The sequence below is a fragment of the Lonchura striata genome, chromosome 2 (genome assembly GCF_046129695.1).
Source record: "Lonchura striata isolate bLonStr1 chromosome 2, bLonStr1.mat, whole genome shotgun sequence".
In the NCBI taxonomy this organism is placed as follows: domain Eukaryota; kingdom Metazoa; phylum Chordata; class Aves; order Passeriformes; family Estrildidae; genus Lonchura; species Lonchura striata.
This window is the reverse complement of record NC_134604.1, coordinates 64,956,184-64,977,383: the sequence shown is the minus strand read 5'-3', so window position 1 is coordinate 64,977,383 and position 21,200 is coordinate 64,956,184. Positions and strand designations below refer to the sequence as shown.

Here is a 21,200-nt window from a genome sequence, read left to right as displayed (position 1 = left end):
AAGACAGCACTGGTGCCAGGTAGCCCTGATTTTGATCTGTGATATAGGCAGGAAACAAGACCACACTGATGATGAGAAAGTGTCCTCAAATATTTTCCTGATGTAGTCGACATCAGTGGCTTCATTGCTGTTTTTCAGCTATGAGCAAAGGCTTCTGGAGCCAGGAGGTGTGTGATACCCTTGAGCAGCATGGTGAAATCATGCCTCAGGTTTTAGCTTTTATATTTTTCAGCTTCTGTACTGCTTTGGTGTTTACTTCTGAGCTTCTGAGCTTTAAATTAGGAGACAGCAAACAATTAGGCAGACCAAACAATTCCTTCTCTAGCTGGGGACCAAGGACAAATGATCCAAATTTCAGGCCCAAGAGCATAAACAACAGTGGACTGAAGAGAGAAAAACAAGAAGGGTAAGACTTCATGGGCTAAAGTAATTGGACAATTAACTCCAATATGCTAATGGACCAGAACTTATAAAAGCGTGAGACCCTGTTATTGGTTGTCCATTTTGTGACCATTTTAGGCTCATCTTGGGTGTGGCCCTGGCTGGGCTCTTTTACTGCCCAAGGTGTATTCATTGAGGCCTTTTAATAAATATCCACTTTATTATTTAACTCCATCTAGCCTCTGTTCTAAGTCAGCCTTCACAAGGCATCAAATAAATAATCTTCATTGTTATCTGACCAAGTTATACACTTCCATTAATGTAAGTCAGTTCAGGTATTGCTTGTATCTTCATAAGATGGGGTTTGTTTTGGTAACAAATGTCTCTTTGTTGATCTCTTGTGCAGCTGAGATATTTAAGAGAGTTCTCCTCTGTCTCCTTTTTATCTCATGTTCAGAAACAGACTTTACATCAGCTTAATGGCACAGATAGTTGTAGCTCTGCTCCCTTAAAGCATGCTAAAACATTGCCAGTCATCACCCAGGCACCAGGAAGTGACAGTCAAGCAGCTGAATGGGCCTGAAATAATTTCTGGATCCCTTAGGATTCCTGTATGGCAGCACATACCCACAGAGACCATGCCAGCTCAGCATGTAGGCTTCTCCATCCACAGCCCCCAGCCTAGCTGGCAGCAAGTGTCTGTCACTCTGGGGGCTCGGAGGGCAGGCATGGGCACAGGACCTGCTGCTTGGGTCCCTCCCTGCCCCTCCAGCATTCCCAGACAGCTTCGGCTCAGCGTGGGGCTCCCACACAGACCACCATCCAAGCTACACCCTCCTAACAACTATAGCAGAGGAAATATCTTCTATGTATAGAATTAGTCCAAATTTCCTTCTATTTCCTTCTTCTAATTCTAAAAAAAAAAACCTCGTACACTGTGGGCAGTGTATGCCATACTGTAGCTGTTTTTCCACTAAAAGATGCTAGAGAGAAACTATTTTAGAAGCCCAAAATGTTTTATTAATAACCATGTTAGGAGCACTAAATGATGTGACATGCCTGAACTTCCCTGGATTTTTAATTCTGGATTTAAACATTACATGGAAAACTGTTTTTTAAAGGAATTATTCATTTTTTTTCCTTGCAGTCATATCCTCTCTCACAATTTATTTGGATTGTACTAAAAGTGTAAAAGCTGTTTAGATGAAGAAATTTTTCAGCAGAAGCAGAACAAGTAATTCTGAAAGTCAAGCTCAGCTGACCTTCCTAGGTACGTTCCAAAAATGCTCTTTAATTTTGCTTTGTTTGACATGTTGCTTTGAAGTGTTTTTTTCAGTTATATTTTAAGAAATGTTTTTCAAAACTACCAAAGCTCACATGAAGGCTTGGAGGAAGTTAGCTTAATACAGAATTGCCTCCCATAGGAAGTTAACCCTATATTGTCCATGGATTTTAATTTTTTTTTTATGTCTTGGCAAAAAAATGGCCCCAGTTGCCATTTGCTCCACCTTGCCAGATTCATATGAGAAATAAATCTTCTGTGATAGCAGGACATGATTGGAAATTTTCTGTCTATTGCCTGTAAAATCATGTGGCTAATAAAATAGAGATCCATCTCAGAAAATGACAGAAGCTGAAGAAAAAACAGATAGTCTTCCTTTCTGTGATTAATGACTCAACATAATAATGAGACAGTGTTTCAGTTGCAGCCTTTCTCTAATGTCTTGGTGTCTCATATGAAATATTCCAGTTAAAAGCAATAAATGGATATGCTTTTTTCTTTTCTTCCTACTTTCTATCTTTTTCTCATTAATCTTCATTAGGAAGCCTCCAACCCATGACTTAGAAAGACTCAGACATTAAAAAATGTGTTTCCCAGACTAGTACCCAATCTGCTTGAACACATGGGTGACATCAAACTACTTGTAATGGTCTTGCTCACAAATAGCCTTGTCTTTATAATGGTGTTTGGCAAGGTTTCATCTTATGTCAATAAAGACACACAGAATGCATCTGCATTTTAAAATAGAGGACGCAGTTACAGAATCTGTGCATATACTGGCAAACTTAAACTATGCTAATTGGGTTTTTTTCTTGTTTGGGGTTTGGTTTAGTTCTGAGGTTTTGGATTTTTTTTTTTAATTTGTCATCCTCCCCCTCTGTCTTCCATAGAAAGCATCAAAAACATTCAGAGGACTGTGCCACAGTACTATTTATTTTATGGCAAGAACCAGAGGTGTAAAATGAATACCCAGGGGTGGGACATGAAATCTTGGGTGGGTGTTTGCAGACCAATCTCCCAGACCATGCTGGGGCAGTGTCAGTGAGGGGGTGAAGGAGCCAGGACAGGTGACACCACACCTGCCCTGCCACGCTGAGTTTTGCTGTGGGAGGAACATACACAAAAGAAACTCCAACATAAAATAGTTTTAATGTTATATGTCAAATATGTGGAGAGAGATCCAGAAGTGCAATAAAGAGCTAACATTTTTGACTGTGCAGAAATAGCCAGTTTCACAGCTGCTATGTAAAAGCTGCTATGTCTTTTGCTCCTATTGTTTTTAAAGCCATATAACCATGGTGCAAAATATACTAAATTAAGAAAGTAATGGAATGAGGTTGAACACTGGACATCAAGCGTTCACACAGTTTATGCCTTTTTTCCAGACCCCTCTAGTTAGATATGAAACAAGCAACACCAAATGCCAGTGAGTGTTTACTGACCCTCTCACTTGCACAGTTAAGTCTGTATTCTTCTCAGGGAAGTGCCTGTTGTAAAAAGCTATTTATATGTTGATCTATATGAGCAATATGAGATGAATAAATGAATTTTCTTGGTGTGAATGAGCATAGCTTGGCTATAATAACAATGTTTATGTGCTCTACAGTGCATATTTACTGATATTCATTTTCTTACAATGATTTGCTCTTGTTCTTTTTTGGACTTGATTAGTGCTGAAATTTCTTGATTCAGAGTTTATTTTAGTGCTCATTTATTGAAATTCAGAACAAATAAAGGGGTTGTTTATTTCTTAATAGTTTAGGTTTTTTTCCTGGAGGGATAAATCTACTAGTCACTTGACAAATATGCTCCAAAAAAGTCATGGAAATGCCTCATTTTCCTGAAAATAGATTTTATAAGACTTTAGAGAGCCAACAGTAAACTTCATTTATTTCATGTTGGAGTCAACAATATCCACTGCAAGATATTTGTATAGATCTATTTTTGCATAAGTAATCTTTATGTGCATAAAAGTAATTACTAGCATTTTAAAGCACATTTTGGTCTATGATTAACTGTTTTTTAATATCCTACTTTGTGTAGCTTAATATTCAAATTTTATACATTTAAAATCTTTGATTTATTTTTTAATTATTTTAAGATTAACTTAATTCAGATCAGACTTTGTGTATCATGTTCATACATTATTAAGTGGTGATTGTAAGTATTTACACAGAATTGTGTTAAATTATTAATTAATTAATTATAAAGCTACCTATGGTATTTATTATACCTTTGTAAGAGAGGCCTAGGGCCACCACAGAAGCTCTGTGTACTCCTTCAGACCTTCTGGTCTCATCATCTGTGTACTTGGGGAGTAACGCCAGTTTAAAAATATCAGTGAAAGACAAGAGGACAAAATAAACTGGGAAAGCTGTGCAGCAGTCAGCATGTCAGCAAGTGGGTGAAATTTGAGCCTTACTGAGGACAGTGAGAATGTTGGTCAAATTTCTCCTAACTACAAATACTATTATTTACTCCATGCAGGGGGAAGTGAGGCCTTTCACTCAAATGTGGTAAGGGAGCATAATCCAGTTGCTTTTAATAATTTATTTAGCTCAGCACAATCCAGAACAAACATTATGACAGAAACTTGGAAAGAGTAAGTGATCATCATCTAGCCCCAGGCACATTGTATAGAACACAACAGGGCTGTCTGGCAGACATCAGCCCCAAGGCTGTTTCAGGGAAACAGTGAAAACTACAGTAAATAACATACTGAGAAAGAGAAAAAGAAAAGAAGACACCAGTGATACCATATAAAACCAAGAATGGATAAAAACAGTAGAGTTTCTGGTCAATGTTTTATTAAACAGAACTACATACCATAATAATGAAAAATTTAAAGGTATTTCTAAAAGATAAAGATTTCTAATGAGATAGAAATAAGTTCTCTCTCAGATGGACAGGGAGGCAGTTTGCTTGAGGATGAAATGGTAAGCAGCACTGTGAGAAAGACTATAAATTTTATAGCTGAGATGCTTTCAGGAATAATATTTATTTCCTTTTCTAGTCAATTTTTTGATGTGAAGTATTTGTAGTTTTGTAGAAGTGCAGAGTTGAGTTTTATTTCCTTCTAACACTCAGATTTTCAAAAATTTCTAGAGATGAAAATCTGGAGCACTGATAGTAGTAACAAGAAAAGCCTTGCCTCCATTTGTGAAAGATTGTTAACTGCAGGAGCTGAGGTAAGATCTGGGTGTTGTTTTTTAAGAAACAGAAAGGAATCCTCTTGTTCAAAGCTTTTTACATACAAATAGTCATTACCCATAAACTTAACCCTGCGTGCAGTTGTGAGATGGCATCTCAATAAATATTTAAAATGAAATTTTTGAAGGCAATCAAGAAAGCCTGAAGGGGCCATCACAGTGAACATGGTTTCTCTCTAGGTAACTCATGCCCAGAGTTTAGTGTTCTCCCCAGTCCCTTGTGAAATACCAGACACGTGGCACTGGCCTGCCCTTTGTGGATCAGCTTGTTTCCTAAGAAAGTATTTTTGCAATTGACCCAAGCATGAGTTGTGCCAGTGTGTTAACTCTGTGTCTGGTCTGCTGGCTGCTGAAGCACAGTTCTTTTCATCCTGGTACAGGCAGGGTGCTGCAATGAACTATGGCCCTGAAGATTGCTGGTGAAGATCATATTCAAATAGTCTCCATGGCCATTTTACTAAAGATTTCTGGAAATGCATTGCATCTTTCAAAATATTGGAGATAAATGTTTTGCCATTGCCATGGGCAAGGATTTCTGCAGGAATTAATTTTTGGTTCAGTACCTCTTTGAATAAAAAAATGGAAGATCCTCTCAACACATCTATGACTGTAGCTGTTTTTTTTTGGCCTTCTGCCCTTTTAGTCTAAAAGAAATATGAAAATAATGAATTAAGGAGTACATTAATTTATTAAGCATGATTTCCATCCTTCCTTTTGAAAGTGTTTGCTTATCACCTCTCTGTTTATTTAAAGTACACATTACTGAACACTGGGGTTTTTTTTTAAATTACTTTTATTTCATATTTGATGAAAAATTCTAGAACTAAATATAACAATGTTAGCTGAAAAATAAAAAAATCCTTCATTTACAAAGGTAGGGGAAGGGAAGCAAAACAAAGCATCAAAATACTCTGTTTTATCTTTCATAAAAAATTTGCTGCTTTCACAGTAATTTCACAGAAATTCATGCTTCTTGACAAAAATTCACTGTGAAAAAAACATTTCTTACCAATAAAATAGAAAAGTCTGTATTAAAAACAGGAGCTAAACAGTCATCAAACAGAACATAACAATAATATGCAACTGAGTACGACAAGAAGAATCTCCCTCAATTGAACCTCACAGTTATTTGTGGTATGCAGGATGCAATCAGGTCTATCCTCCCACTGCTATGAACAGTTCCACTGATGGGAGTTTTACAACAGTGTGTCCTACATCTGATTATTTTTCAAACAATGGTTCTTTCTCACTATAATCCAGCAGGAATTGATCTTCATATTTTCCTGATGTGAGGGTCCTTTTCCCATCTCTGATACTTCAAAGTATCCTATAAGCAGTGGAGCTCATATTCTATAAGCTGTGTTCATCCTGCCTGTTGCAAGATGAAATAAATTGCACATTCATGGTAGAAAAACCCAAACCTCTTCTAGTGAAGGTAATTATGGGTCATCAAAAAAAAAAATTATAATAATCTAGGATCCACTGATGGTGCTCCTCATGCAAGAGAATGGTGAAGGCAAAGGCTGCTTTATTCACCCTATCTGAAAGTTTTCCTAAATTGCAGTAGTGTTACACATTCCCAAAGATAAAGAAATTTCGTGTGATGGTTAGAAATTAGGGTATTCAAATTTTCACAAAATGTGTTCTTTGCTAGTGACAGAAGACACATAAGCCAATTAATTAAGTTTGCTTGCAACAAAAATCCTCTCCAAAATTTTTCATCTGAGTTTCTGAAGGAAAAGTAAGACCAAGAGCAAAAAGATAGATCACACATGCAGCATTAAAATACTGGAATAACTGGAATTTCACTCTCCTCTTTCTAACACTAATGATACCAATGGAAAATACATGTGAACTGCTGGAAAGTGTTTCTCTTCCAAGGTCTTGAAAACTTCAATACTCATTACCAGAGTTATGTGACAATTATCAAGTGGCTTCCTAAATTTCGTGTAAAATTTTTCCTTTGCTCTCAGGCTCACTCTGGGAGTTTTTGCTTCATAAAGCTCTTTACACTCAAAGGAAAACTTAGGGCAATATTTTATGTTACCATGTAAAACTACAGATCTTTGTAAGGTTTCCAGTGGAAACCACAATGCCTCCCTGGTATATCCTCCCCTGGTAGCAGCAGGTGTCATATTTTGTGGATTATTTAAATTGCATTGGAAGGTTATAGTTAGGACCCAGCATGAGCACAGAGAAAAAGAACAAAAGAGTTTCAATGACTTATCAAAACTGCTATTTCAACTTACATACAGAAAAGAAAAAAAGCCTCCTGAAGTCTCTCAGTAACTATTGGCAAGTCAATGCACTTTTATAGAGATCAACAAAGCACACCTTTTTATATTCTGTCACTTACTGACAGAGAAGTTCTTACTATGCTGGTAATAATTATTATGACTTCATCTTACTGACTGTGGTGGATAACATTAAATATTCTATTCCTAAATTTGCACTCAAATGACAGGAGTGTATATTCGAATTGGTGATAAAAGTATATCTCAATATCAGAGATAATGACTTAGAAATCTAGTTTTTTCCTATGAGTAATTATTCAAGAAACCAAAAACAATCACTCAGGACTTCTCTGTCATTCAGACTTGATTTTGTTTGGCCTGTGAAAGTTGACGTGTCAGATTCTTCCCTGCTCCGGTGTTCCCCTCTGCTGTTGACAAAACAGCAGGGGAGGAAAAGACTAATAAATAAACAAATCCTAAATCATTGAAATCATTATTTTATTTCTTATTATGAAATTAGGTGTGTTATGTCTCTGTAACAAGGTGTGGTCATAATTTCTTTCTGAATACTGTGAATAAGGAATAAAAATGTTCCTCAGATCTCCAAGCTGAATGTTTACCTACTAGGAGACAGAGCAAATAATCATAATACTGAGAAGTATATATATTTTGCATTTAATTAGTATCAAACCCAAAATTATATTCTTTTTCCTGCTCATGTTATGTCTTATCAGGAGCAATGCCAGTTATCTAGCTGATTACATTAGCATGAATCCACATAAGTAATTTGACATTTAGGTCATTGTTTTGTAGCTGGGAAAAACAGTTTTATGTTCAAGCTCAACACATATATAGCAATAAAAATGGAGGACTAGGCAGATCTGCCAGAAGAACTGCAAATCATTTTAGATAGTAAGAGAGAGAATTAAGTATATACTACTTCAAAATATTTGCTTAATTAGTCCTTGAAAAGCCAGTTTTATTTGAATTTGCTGACCTTGTGATGTAGTTTGCTTAAGTGCTTTAGCTAGCCTCAAGTCAGAAAGATTTTTTACTAATTTTAATATTTCTTTTAAATCAGATTTACTGTGAGGTAAGTTGGTACAGCTCATCCTGACCATAAGGAACACAACAGATGGAATAACACTTCATCATTTTATCTTCAAAGGCATATTCATGTCTTCTGGTTGTTTTTCCAAGTTACACAAAATTACAACACATCCATGCTTTGTTCAGGTATCTTACCTATTATTCATTTCATACTTATTATTCATTCTCTTTCTGTCTCGTCTGTCTTCTTTACCAAGAGATCTATGCCTTTCCTAATGTATTTTTGTTCACCTTTTAATGTAATTAATTAAAATAAAATTTTATTAAATGAATTAATTAACAAATAAATTATAATAAATTATAAATTATTGATAAATTATTAATAAACAAATAAATTAATTAATAAAATAAATTCATTTAACAATTCTTTGTATATTTCATTATGTACTTCATTTTTCCTTGATTTTCTTACAACAGGTTTTTCTGTGCAGCCTTAGGACTCTCTCAATAGACTGACACCAAACTTGACAAAGCTGCTAATACATCAGCAAAGGGTGGGGATGCTGCTGGTGTGTTCTTGAAGTAGATTCAGGACTACACTACAGACTAGCTATTGCACTATTCTGTAAAAATGCTTATATTCCACTAACAAATAGAAAAATCAGTGTTCTAACAGTCAGAGGAATAAGCAACAGTGGTAAGAGCTGCAGTTAGCAGAGCATGAGAATAATACTTTTTGTGAACTCATCACTTGAATGAGTGTGAATTCCATTACATTGGCTTATAACTAGCGATCTGATATTTTCCAATTAATGACAAAACAGTGTGAAAAATGTGTTCCAAATTGTTTCCTTAAATCAATAAAACAGTGAAAACATAAAAGAATGGGAAAAAAACCCAATGAAAATCATACTCTGTGAATCTAAAAATATCACCCTTAAATTAAATTGATTCAAAGTTCATTTTACAATTTTTTTTTTGTTGTTGTTGTTTGTTTTGTTTTGTTTTGTTGGTTTTTTTTTTGTTTTTTTGTTTGGGTTTGGTTTTTTTTGGGTTTTTTTTGGGAAGTAGAAAGCATTGATATGGAACGTCTCTTGCAGGTCTTTTGAAATAACTCTTGGAGGTTTTTTTAAATTCCAATTACTTGAAAGTTATGACCACAAAAACCTGCAAGGTCCTATCTCTCTTAGAATAGTGAAGAAGCTAAAGAAGGAATTTCATGCACTGTAAGATTTCTGGAAGAACAGCTGAGGATGTAGAATGTATTGGAAATAAGTTGCCATGAAAAGAGGATTCAGGTAAGTGTGAAAAAGAATGGTTTACACTTGTTCTGCCTTTGCAAAAGTACTCTGCATAGTTCATCAAATTTCAAAGCAATTCTGCCCTGTTTTCTCCTTGAATTCTTCATCTACATTTTGCAGTTGAAAAACAAACCTGAACAACCAAACCCTACATCTTCCTAGTGGAAACTGAAGTTTGATTAAGTTTATTTTTCTTAAAGCCAGACATGCTTCCATGAAAAGTTTTAATTAAAAAACTGTAATTCTACACATAGGAATATCATGTAAACTCACTGAAAAGGTATATTTCCATTTAGAAATGCTTCTGTCCTAGAAGATAGTGTGATTTCCTGCTATCACTACTTTCTCCTTCTGGTCACATTCCCCAGTCAGACTCAGTCTTCAATGATTCACTATAGAAGTCCCGGAGCAGGAAAAATGTATTCTAGCCAGGGAATCTGTCATATGGAGGATGGCAATACCAGAAAGCATTTGAACTTCTTTTACTATCAGTCTGGGGTAAAGGCTGTCACAATCTTTCTGTATAAAAAAGTCTGTTTTCAAATTTCTAAGTATTTTCATCACTTGATTTTCCAATTAAATGTAAACAGTTGTTATGAGGGGGCACAGCAGCTGTCATCAATATCTGCTGAAACAAAATATCTACGTTTGAATGTTTTGTCCATACAGGAATGAATGAAGCCCAAATATATAGCAGTTATGGTAATCCAGCTCTAATTATACATTTTAGAAGGCATGAGAATATTTTTAGATAGCATGTCATTGCCATCTAAGTTGAAATCCAGGCATTACAAAGTAGAATGTCAAGCAGACATTTCTGTAGGTAGCTGAGAGGTGATTTTCCATTTGAATTAGTTTTTCATATTGATAGCCATGAGATTTAGAGGTCAGGAGGAGAAGTATAATATTTAACTTTCCAAACTGTGCAACAGCTCCCATAAACCAAAATTACAGCCAAAGAGCCAATGCTGAGAGCTTTTTAACGACCCTATGAAGCCAGTATGTTTGCCTATTTATAATAACACTGTGAAATATGAACCTAAAATGTATGATTAAATTGAGTTGAAAAAATGGTAAAATTCCATTAGAGAGGATCTGTTAATATACTCTAACTGAGGAGCTTTGTCTAAGCCTGATTTTAGAAACTTTATAAAAAAACAGGCATAGCAAAATGATTGGTGGAAAAGGATAGTCAAGAGAAAAAGTCCCTCTTGGACTTAGAATATGAAATAGGAGTGTCATTGTCTGGTTTTCCCTAATTTGATGGGGAATACGAAGTTTCTAGTACATTAAGTATCACTTCAGCACTTCAGTTATAAACCAAATATCTGTTTTATTTGTTGACCTCCACAAAAGAGAGTAATAATGATGAAGAACAGCTCCCAACAAAAAAAGAGCTTTATAATTTAAATTTGGTGGCACAGGATCATTAACTACATGTCTGAAGTGTATAAGCAACAAGGAAGCAGAAAAAGGACAGATACATCTGTATCTGCTTTACTTTTTTAAGTCTGCAAACTGTAATTTGCATGTTGCCAAGGCCATTGTTAGAATAGCAGAAAAACAAAAAATGTATTTTATTTCCAATACTGCTTAAACAGATGCCATCCAGAAACCTCCCTGTCAGAGACAACTCCAGGGGTTTCTGAAACTGCTGTCAGGACACTATAATAAAATGAAAAGCTCTATTGATAATTTCTCTCCAGTCTGACCACACTACCCTGCTGGCCTTGGAGTGGATTTACAGTTACCTTTCTTGATTCCTCGTTAGATTGTGGGTTTGAGGTTTTGAACATGTTCATGGACTTCTTATAGCAGCAGTGACACTCACAGTAGTATTGTGATTCCTGGAGGTCAAAACTAAATTCTCTGCTGATGTCTAAGGAATTGATTACCTCTGTCTTGAAGACTAACTCAGAGATTATATTCAGAGTGGAGCAAAACACAATTATGCTTCATTTTGTCATAATAATGTTCACCTCAATAGAATAAGTGCTCAAAACAATAGCAATAATGATGTTCACAATTGATTTCAGCATACACTAGCAGTGTAGGCATGTATCCAGGATTCTTGCTATGCTTCTAGAGATTTCTAGAGACTTATGTCTGTGCCATCATTCCTGTACTAAAGCTGACTGGAGTATGGCTTCCTGAACACAGGTAGATAAATCAAATTAATATGGAGAATACAAGAATGAATAAATATTGACTCATCAGCATGATGAAAGTGATTATAGAAAACTTGTTAACTAGATTTTCTCATTTTGGCAGACATATTGGCAGAGAGTATTTCAGGGAGGGGTCTAGAGATATTAAAGCAGTGTGATTGCATGCAGCTGGATTTGTTATTCAGACTGTCTTTTTTTTGGACTCTGACACTCTGTAGAAGCCCTGTATACAACAATATGTAAGGAAAAAAACCCAAAACTGCAGAAAAGCTTAAATAATTGAGTATGGAAAAATGGTTTCCTTAACAGTGATGTTTCAAATTCTATCTAATGTGAAATATGTTTTTTTGCCTGTTACTGACACAAGGAATTGGTCCTCTCAGTGGGACATTCACTTTTGCAAGGAGAAAAACAGGAAAGCATACACAATGCTTTGAAATCTTATTCTGGGTATACAATAGAAGTAAATGTACATTTCATCAGCAGAAGACAAAATGTAATGATTCATTATCCCTTGCTGTTTCTGAGAAGTACAAATAAAAGTCTGATTTCATCAGCTATGTCTCTAAATCAAGCATATTGCTATAGCCTCTTGATTTTTCTTTCTCTATATTCAGTTTCTTCTGAAGCAGATTTATGCTCTTTATTTCTACAATCTAATCAGGCTGTGTAGAAAGAAATTTCTTCTCAAAATGCTTTCAAATGTAGACTGACCATCAGCAATAATCCATTGAAAGAATAACTCTTTACATATCATTATACTGTGTTCTTCTAATATTGTTGCTTATCTGTGTTTTCCCCATAAAACTGCCAAGCAGCCTATTGGAGGTTTATCACATCTTCCATATGCAGTGAAAAATAAATTTGGAGCATGAAGCTGAGCCTCTCTTTTATTTGTAGCAGGTGTTGGCTCACTAGCACTTTTAAATTTAGTCCATCCTGACTATGAGAACAAAATGTTTCAAATTGGCCTCGTTCTGACTTTAAAAGCACTGTTTACATCTGAGCTGAGAGATAAAATCAAGGGGTTTTACAACTTTGAAATTAAAGGAACGGCCTTAAAAGGTTTCAGGAAGATGTCTTGCAAGGCAATACTCATATGTCAATGGCCCTGTGCTGGACAAATTATTGAACACAGACGGTTGTATTTCTCAGCACATTAAAACTTTCAAGACTTCAAAAACATTCCCATTCCTCATCCAACTGGAAAAAAAAAAAAAAAAGAAAAAAGAAAAAAGAAGAGGGATTTTTATCTCCAAGTTTTCCACAAAGAAGTAGATAATAACTGAGTAACTGAGTCCTAAGTGCTCACATCTCTGTGGTTGTGGAATTCTACATTCCAAATAATTGTCTTTATCATTACAGTAGTTTAGTTAGTGTTCAGGGCTTCATTTTCCTTCCTTCCTTCCTTCCTTCCTTCCTTCCTTCCTTCCTTCCTTCCTTCCTTCCTTCCTTCCTTCCTTCCTTCCTTCCTTCCTCCCTCCCTCCCTCCCTCCCTCCCTCCCTCCCTCCCCTCCCTGCCCCCTTCATCCCCTACAGCTTTAAACTGTCACCCCAAACCTGATGGATTCAGCTTTTGTTCAGTCACTGTTTTATCACTAGAAATCTTAGAACAGAAAACTGTGAAAGAAATTCCCGAGTGTATGTGCATGGTGCAGCAGGCAGGGCTGGCGTGTGCGTTTGCACATTGTCTATAGGTCACCTTACCGGGCCAGGACTCAGCCTGCTCCCTGCTTTGATGGCATCCCATACCAGTTGGCATTGTCTCAGTCTCAAATAATCTTTCCTGGCAACCCTGGACAACAAAGAGTTAGTCAGGGCAGTGTCTTGCTGGCAGGGCTCACATAGGACCTAGCCAATCACTAAAGCTGAAAGTCCTAGCAAAACAGGCTGGAGGGAAATGTTGGAGGGACTTGTCATATAAGAGCAGGACATCTGCTCCACATGGATGCACCTGAACATCAACAGAGATTTAGTTAAAGTCACACAGCCTGTCATAATTTTGTCACAACATATAGCCTCATCTTTTTCAGTGTCAATCCAGTTAAAAAGGTAGCCAAACACATCCTGATAAGTTTAGTTCAGTTTCCTGGTTGCCTACCTATCTGTTGGCATATGGGGAAGGAAGGGGAGAGATTCAGGAATGCACTTACCCAGTTACGTGTGTATTGGTATGCACCTGTTTCAAGGAGAAGCCTCTGAGAGAAGTTCCTCTCAGAGAAGGGGGCTGAGAGTGTGGTAGTAAAGTGATGTCTTGTTTCATTCTCTGGTTGGTAAACTTCCTAAGAAAGCTGACTTAGTGAAGAAAATCTGTTGAAAGAGGCACTTAGACAATGAAATGTTAACAGGAATGAATAGTTAACAAGAATGGGTCAAATTTGGGCCTTCCTCTGGGCATCTCTGCCTCTGGGCATTTCCACTTCTTATTTCTGCCACCATCTGGTAAAGAAGGGCAGCCACTCTTCTACAAATGAGGAAAAATGTTTTACTTATATCTCAGAAGGGCAAAAGCTCAACAGCTGCTGTGTAGGCTGGAATGGTGCTCATAAGAGACAAGCTGTGATGTGGGCAAAACACTTCTAGCCTTTTCTTCATTCTTTAGACTTTTTTTTCAGAGCTTTAAATAAATGTATAGATTTGTCTAGATTTATTTTCCAAACAGAGCGCTGTGCTGTCACAGTGCAATATACTATTACTATTATGCTGTTCTATACTATGAACTACGGTATATAGCATGATAGCTATGCATTCAGTGTATTCAGTAGCCTTAATTCTGAATTTCACTGATTCATATGCTTTCCTGTCTGTGGGAAGTTGACATCATCTAAATCCAGTGCTGACTTTGTCTTGAAAGCTGGTTTTATGTTAGAACATTAAGTTCTGCCACAAGGAAATTGAGTAGCTCCTGCTAGTCACATAGATTGCTCTTGTACTTAGTGACTGATGGATATGGCAACATACCCTGGAACTGTGGCCTGTGAAAACAGTAAATAATGGGATGGCTCTGCCTCGGAGACAGAGATGTGAGATGTTATCAGAACATGCACATAGAAACTAGGAAATGTTCTCACTTCTATTACACACTCATGATTTAAAAACCCCCAGTATTTGCAATCTCTTGCATAGCTTGAATTTAGCTTCTAGCTGGATTTAGCTGAATTTCCATTTGCACTTAATTTACTTTTCATAAAGCTATAATACTCTCATTTAAAATGTTAATACAAGGCATCTAAATGATGAATAAAAATATAATATTGGGTACAAAATGTCAAAAACATATGGATAGAAAAATGCATTGTTTTCATGTTAAAGAGCAATACAGACAGATACAAAATTAGATAAGAATGCTCTACAAAATGTAAACTAATGCTTTCAGCCAGGCTGAGAGGTTCAGTCATGGAAGAGTCCCTTCTATAAACTGATTAACATTAGGAAGGTTACCAGAATGGAGCTCTTAATCAAATTATACAACATTAGACATAATCATGTTTAAAAAACCCTCTGAACACATGCACTTTCTTCTCCTTTATAGACATTTGGAGCAAGTCAGTATTTTAACACTATAATTACAGCATGTAACTATTTTGTTTCCAAATGTAATTATTAATCCTTCAAATTCATTTTCACGCATCAATAATATCATGCCATCTGATTTCAGAGGTTGACCTATTTCAGTGCCACAGTTATATTTAAGTTTAGTTAAAACATGATGACTTCTTACATTTTACAATACTTTAGAAATACTTTTTCATTCAAAATGAGTGTTTTCAATAACTTTTTAGTGCTCATTTTAATGGCAAACTCCTATGTTCTGGAATGAAAATGATTCATGCTTCTAAAAGGAATATAAATATTTCCTTTTCACTGTGCAAATAAATCAATTTCTCTAAGTTTAATAGTTTTCCAAACATGCAAATACTTCAGATTATTCATGGTTAGATCAGATTTATTTTCTCACTTCCTGGCAGAACAGACAAAGAAGCAGAACAGTTATTTATCATTGTGAATAAATTTAACATCAGAAGATTATTTATCAGATTTTTTTATCTTCAATTATACATGAAGGATTAAAAAAGACTGATTCAGAATACAGTTTATTCTTAAACAGTGTAAAATCAAAGATGCTAGTTTAGACATATGGCAGATTGTCTTCATGTCTGAAAATGAGTAATATGGGAACAATTATTTTCTGTAAAATGTTAATTCATATCAGATTCAGTTATTAATTAACTTTTTTTTATGCATTGTAGCACTGAATTATTTTAAATTAAAGGTAAAAAATGGTAAATAGTACTATATCAGCTTAGCTCAGCCAATGTGTGGATTATTTATTGAGTTGCATAAATGTAGTTTTGATGCATGTATCAGTAACCTTCAGTATTTATATCCATCAAATCTTTCACATAAAAGATTTTTTTTATTACACTAACTGATGCAGTTGGAAAAACAAATAAATTTTTTGGCACAAAGTCCTATCTTAGAGTTTAAATAAAAAAAACAAAATCAAAACAAAAACAAAACAAATGACAACAACAACAACAAAAAGAAAAAACAGGAAACCAAGACCAAAAAAAAAACAACAACAACAAAAAAAAAAAAAAAAAAAAAAAAAAAACAAAAAGCCCCATCCCAAACTCCTTAAGTCAATAAAATATTGTTTCTTCTTTGGAACAGATGTACTGCAATCAGAAAGCCTTTTTTTCTGTCACAGCTTTCTACAATGTACAAAAGTCTTTGAAGTTAGGCAAGGTGTTCTGTGTGCTTTATTCACAAGGTAATGTTCATAATGTTACATGATTTCCTACCATATTTATCAAAAGCAAAAACATTTCTGTCAATATGATACGGCTCTGTGTCACCTCAGTGTCCCTTTGTTTCATTGCATTTAAAGAAAAAGAGAAAACCAGAGGTTATTCACTTTCACTGTAAAAAAAAAAAAAAAAAAATCTTTCCTTATGGCTCTACCACAGCTCAAATGCATTTAATCTTTGACTTTCATCTCCTTCCAGAAAAAAAAATAATCTAGATGACAGAATAGATTTGTAGCAAAGTTAGTCCATAATATTTATGAAAAAAATCCTTTTCAGAATAAAAATAAATCTTTTTTCACATTATGGTGAATTTATGTGGCTCCTGGAGAGGCCTAGTGAAGATGAGGTATGAGGCAATGAAAGAAAGATGACCACCTCCTATAGAATATGCCAAGTTAGAGCCATAATAGGCCTTGAAATACTCATGTATGCTAATGACCATTCATCAGCTTAGCCAAACTGTGAGCCTATGAGCAAAACAATGTGGGAACAGTGATAGACCTGAAAAAGCAGGTTAGCTATTTAAATGAAACAGAATGAACTTCTTTAAAATTTTATTTTAAAAGCCAAAAGGTTGAGGTTTATTTAGAGAAATACCAGTTGTTGCATTCTTCGCAGTGCAAAAAAAAGGTGGTGATTTTCTTTCTAGCACCAGCCTTCTAGTGGACAGCACCTCACGTTTGCTTTCTGAAAGCTTTTCCTCCCCCAGTTCAAGGAATGACATAGGAAACAGAACAAATTCTTGCCTTTGCTTATATGTTCTCACGTGTATTCTGACAAATAAGTTGACAAAATGCCCAAACTTCCCCCTACTTTTATTGAAGTAAGATCTACTTAAAAATCAAAGACTTGATTTAGTTTTTATGTTTCTGTAAGAAGAGTTGCAATTTCTCATAGGAGCTTGTAGAACTTATGAGTATAGACTTGAGTCTGGTGTGAAAATCATATCTTCTGAGACTGGGTTTGGTTTTTTCTCATTGGAAATGAGTCTGTCCTTTACATATGTAAGATTTAGGTTTAACCAGAGGCAGAGTATCCAAAAAGATGTGGAGGTAAGAAAATTAGCCTTGTGAAGAACATCTTAAAAGAGGGAGCATAGTAAGGATCACTAGATCACTTCTGCAGCATGAATTTTCTATGTCCTAATGGCATCTAAAGTAATGGTCCTGCAGCAATCCAGACTGAAAACACAAAGGCTCAAAGATTTAGCGAATATAACTAATTTGTAATTGCACCAGTTGTCCTTAATTTCTGGTGGTGTCTTATTCACACTCCACTTCTGGAGTGCTGTGTCTGTTGCAGACCCATATTAACATCATGTAACTTATTTTGTTTCTCCTTTGATGGTGACCAAGGAAAGAAAAAAATTGGTTTTTTTCCTTTGTTTACTACTGTTTGCTGTTTAGGGCAGTATGACCACTTTTACACAAGAAATTCCAGGTTTTCTTCTGACATTAAAAATTGCTATGGCTACAGTAGATGATGACTCTAAGCAGTAATGTATTATAGTCTGTAAATCCAATTCTTTGATATGGTTAACCTTTTTATTTGAGTCTACACATACTCAAGAAACACTAGCATTCTAAATTATAGCTTTGCTGTTGACTTTAAACCCTGAAAATTTTAAGAGTAACAAAACTCAAAATATAGTTTCTGAAACTCTTCTCCATGAAAAGAAATAACACTCCATCCAGGTAGGCATGGAAATCCAGCAAAGAGCTGAATCCACTGATCATATCTTGCAGATCTTTAAGCTAAAAGAGATCCTTTCATTCTTAGTGTCACCTGAGCAGAAAGCAAAACAGCAGACAGCTTCATACACAGCTTTATATAACCATATGTTTCACTCATTTTTTCTAGTTCTATCATTTTGCAGCAGGTAATATTCAGGAACAAGGTCAAAGTAAAATTTTTAGGGATTTATATAGTGGCCTGCCCCTGTATGAATATTACAAACAGTATTTGTTTTTCTGACAACCACCATGTCTTTTTGTCATAATGATTTATTTACTGGCAATATTAGCAAAAACTAAGTACTTATTATTAATAGGTTAATGGCATAAAGCTGGGTCAGGGGAGGTTTGGGTTGGGTATGTGGAAAAGGTTCTTCATCCAGAGGGTGGCTGGGAACTAGAACGGGCTCCCCAGGGAAGCGGTCACAGCACCAAGCCTGACAGAATTCAAGGAGCGGTGGACAGTATGTGACTCTTGGGGTCCTGTACAGGTCCAGGAGTTTGACTCAACAATCCTGATGGTTGCCTCCCAAGTCAGCATATTCTGTGATTCTATGATTCTATTTTTGTCACTTTAATCAGATATGGACCCAGAATTACACTTGTTTGTTGTTTGTTTTTTGGTTTTGTTTTTTTTTTTGCATTTTATTACAGACTAATTCAAGAATCATTGCTAATCCAGGAGTAATTGTTGCAGAAAGAAAAAGAATACACCTATACAGAAAGTCTTCCAGTAATTATAATAATTCAGTTAAACTCATTGTGAAAATACTTCTTATTTTCTATGTCTTTTCCTGATTTTCTGCTCACTCTTCCTTTGCTCCTTAGGGTCATAAACTTTCTGGTCTCAACCTAGTGGTGGCAATGAGGGTGTTGCAGGAAATTTTCAGCATCTACAGTCCTTGATGGGAAGAATAGGATGCCCATGTTAATAGTTCCTTCTTTCTTGCTCTAGGATCCATACAGAGTCATTTTTGTGTGTTTGGTAATACAACTTTTTCACCATGATCTTTCTTAGCTGGTCTTCAGCTCTCTATCTAACTTGAATTTATTAGTGACTTCTTTGTTCTCTGTGTAATCGTCTTCACTTGACATGCAGAAGGCTGCCTTGGACTGAAATGTTGGTGTTTCCACACTATAGAATTCAGCAGAAGTTACTCCTTGGAGATTAAAGAATAGGCAGAGATCCCAAAGGCTCTCAGTTTTGTGTGCCTTTATACCTTGAAGTGGACAGAAGAGATAAAGAGGCACCATGGAGTGCTGAGAGATGAAAAAGCAAAAAGCCTCCTTTTCTGGAAGATTTTACAGACCCAGTTGTTGTGTACAGAGGACACAATAGGCTGTGAGCTACTGACAAGCTTGTGAGCCTGATTTTTGTCATGAAGCACTTGTATTTCAAAGAATAAAAATCAGAGAGCAGCAAGCACATAAATGTCCAGAGTACTTCAGTGAAGAAACATTTTGCTAAGATTTATTACAGGCAGTTATGTAGGGGTGACAGATTAGTAGAAAAAGCAGCAGATTCATTTTGAGGGTGTTTAGGAGATTAATATAAATTGAGAATTTGAAAACACCTCTTTCTTCATTTCACATCATTCTGTACAAAACAAAGCAGTTTTGAGATGGATGAACAACTTTGGTTTGTTCCACCAGGTATAGAAGCAAAAATAAAGACTATGTAATCTTCTGGAAAGAGTTGCTGGAAATTTCTATTTATTGTCTGTCCTTCCCTTTTGATCTTCTTTTCTCTGTCTTTCTATCCTTGTTACCAAAAAGTTTTTCTTCTCTGCCAGCAATTTTGAAGAAGGCAACATTCACCTTGAATCACTGGATGGTGGGAGCTGAGCATTATGAAAGATTCAGACTGGCAGAGTGTTTTTTTAAAAATTAATCTAAAGTGAGAAAGTTTAAAAGCAGGGGGAGGGGTGGGGGGGGAGAAGAGGGGCGGGATACTATCAGCCCAAAGTGGCAACTTTTATTTTTTCCATCAGAATTTTGTTTCACAAGGCATGGTGGTGTTTTTTTTGGTCTTGTTCTAGTGTAAAGAAGGTAAAAATAAAGCCAACTGATAATTTCCCATGAGCCAGAAATACAGTTCTCTCCCATTTCATCCTTAAGTTTAAATTATACTGGTCTAAAAATCAGCAAATTATAACCTTGAAAGAAGTAGCATTTTTCATTCAAGAGGTCTTTTTCAAGACACCTAGAAATATCATAGTTATTTTGTTTCTGACATTCTCATTTCTTCTGGTTTCTTTATTTGTATTGTGTTGTGTTTCTGAGGGGTTTTTTAGTTAATTAAATTTCTAGAATCATCTGAGCAGAACCAAAAAGATTGTATTGCAGCCTAAAGAGATTTTTGACTCCACAGGTATGCCATTTAAAAATAATTTTATTTGAAATTCTATTATAAATGCTTCCATGATTCCTAAATATTCCCAAACTTGTTGCTTTTCAAAGTTTTGTTCTCTTCAGTTTAAAACTGATATCTTAGAAGTTACAACCCAGGCTGTTTCTAGAGACTACAGGAGAGCTCTGCACAAAATATATATTTTATCTTCAGAAATTCAAAATCCTCTCCTTTTCTCTCTATTTAAGTTTTCTGGTAGCAGAGAAATTCTAAAGACAGTATATTTTTCATTGTAATCTAGGTAAATGCTCTTTACTAAAACAAAATAAAATTTGGGGAGAGGGTTTGAACATTATCTAGCAATAAACTTCAATTTTGAATGTCATTTAATCCACAAATATGTTTTACCTTGTAAATTTTTTTTGCAAGAATAAATTTTTAATTTTTATAGTCAGAGTTTCAAATTCGTATTTCAAAATGGAATATTATTTTAGAAAATTACTTACACGCAGCTAGAAAATGCAATGGAAAAGATCCTAAACCACATTTGGATGTGTAAGTTATGGGTTTGTTATTTTTTCACTGAGAAAACCACTGTTTTGGTGAGGGATACTGAAATTATGGCCAGCTGGTGTGTGACTGTGTGTTCCACTCTGCTGATGGACAGAATACATAAGGTTT

The 21,200-nt window shown here is 35.5% G+C and overlaps 1 long non-coding RNA gene across 2 annotated transcripts in view; it reads left to right on the top strand.

The window, feature by feature from the left end:
- Nucleotides 1–1,526: 1,526 nt before the first annotated feature.
- LOC116183560 (uncharacterized) overlaps nt 1,527–21,200 on the top strand; it is an 87,548-nt gene continuing 67,874 nt past the window's right edge. The window contains exons 1-3 of one of the 2 annotated variants that reach the window (XR_013342071.1): nt 1,527–1,651; nt 4,769–4,851; nt 5,253–5,472. This is a non-coding gene — a long non-coding RNA (uncharacterized LOC116183560). Of the gene's footprint in view, nt 1,652–4,768; nt 4,852–5,252; nt 5,473–21,200 lie in introns of those variants that run through there. The other variant, XR_013342070.1, reaches the window with a different exon arrangement.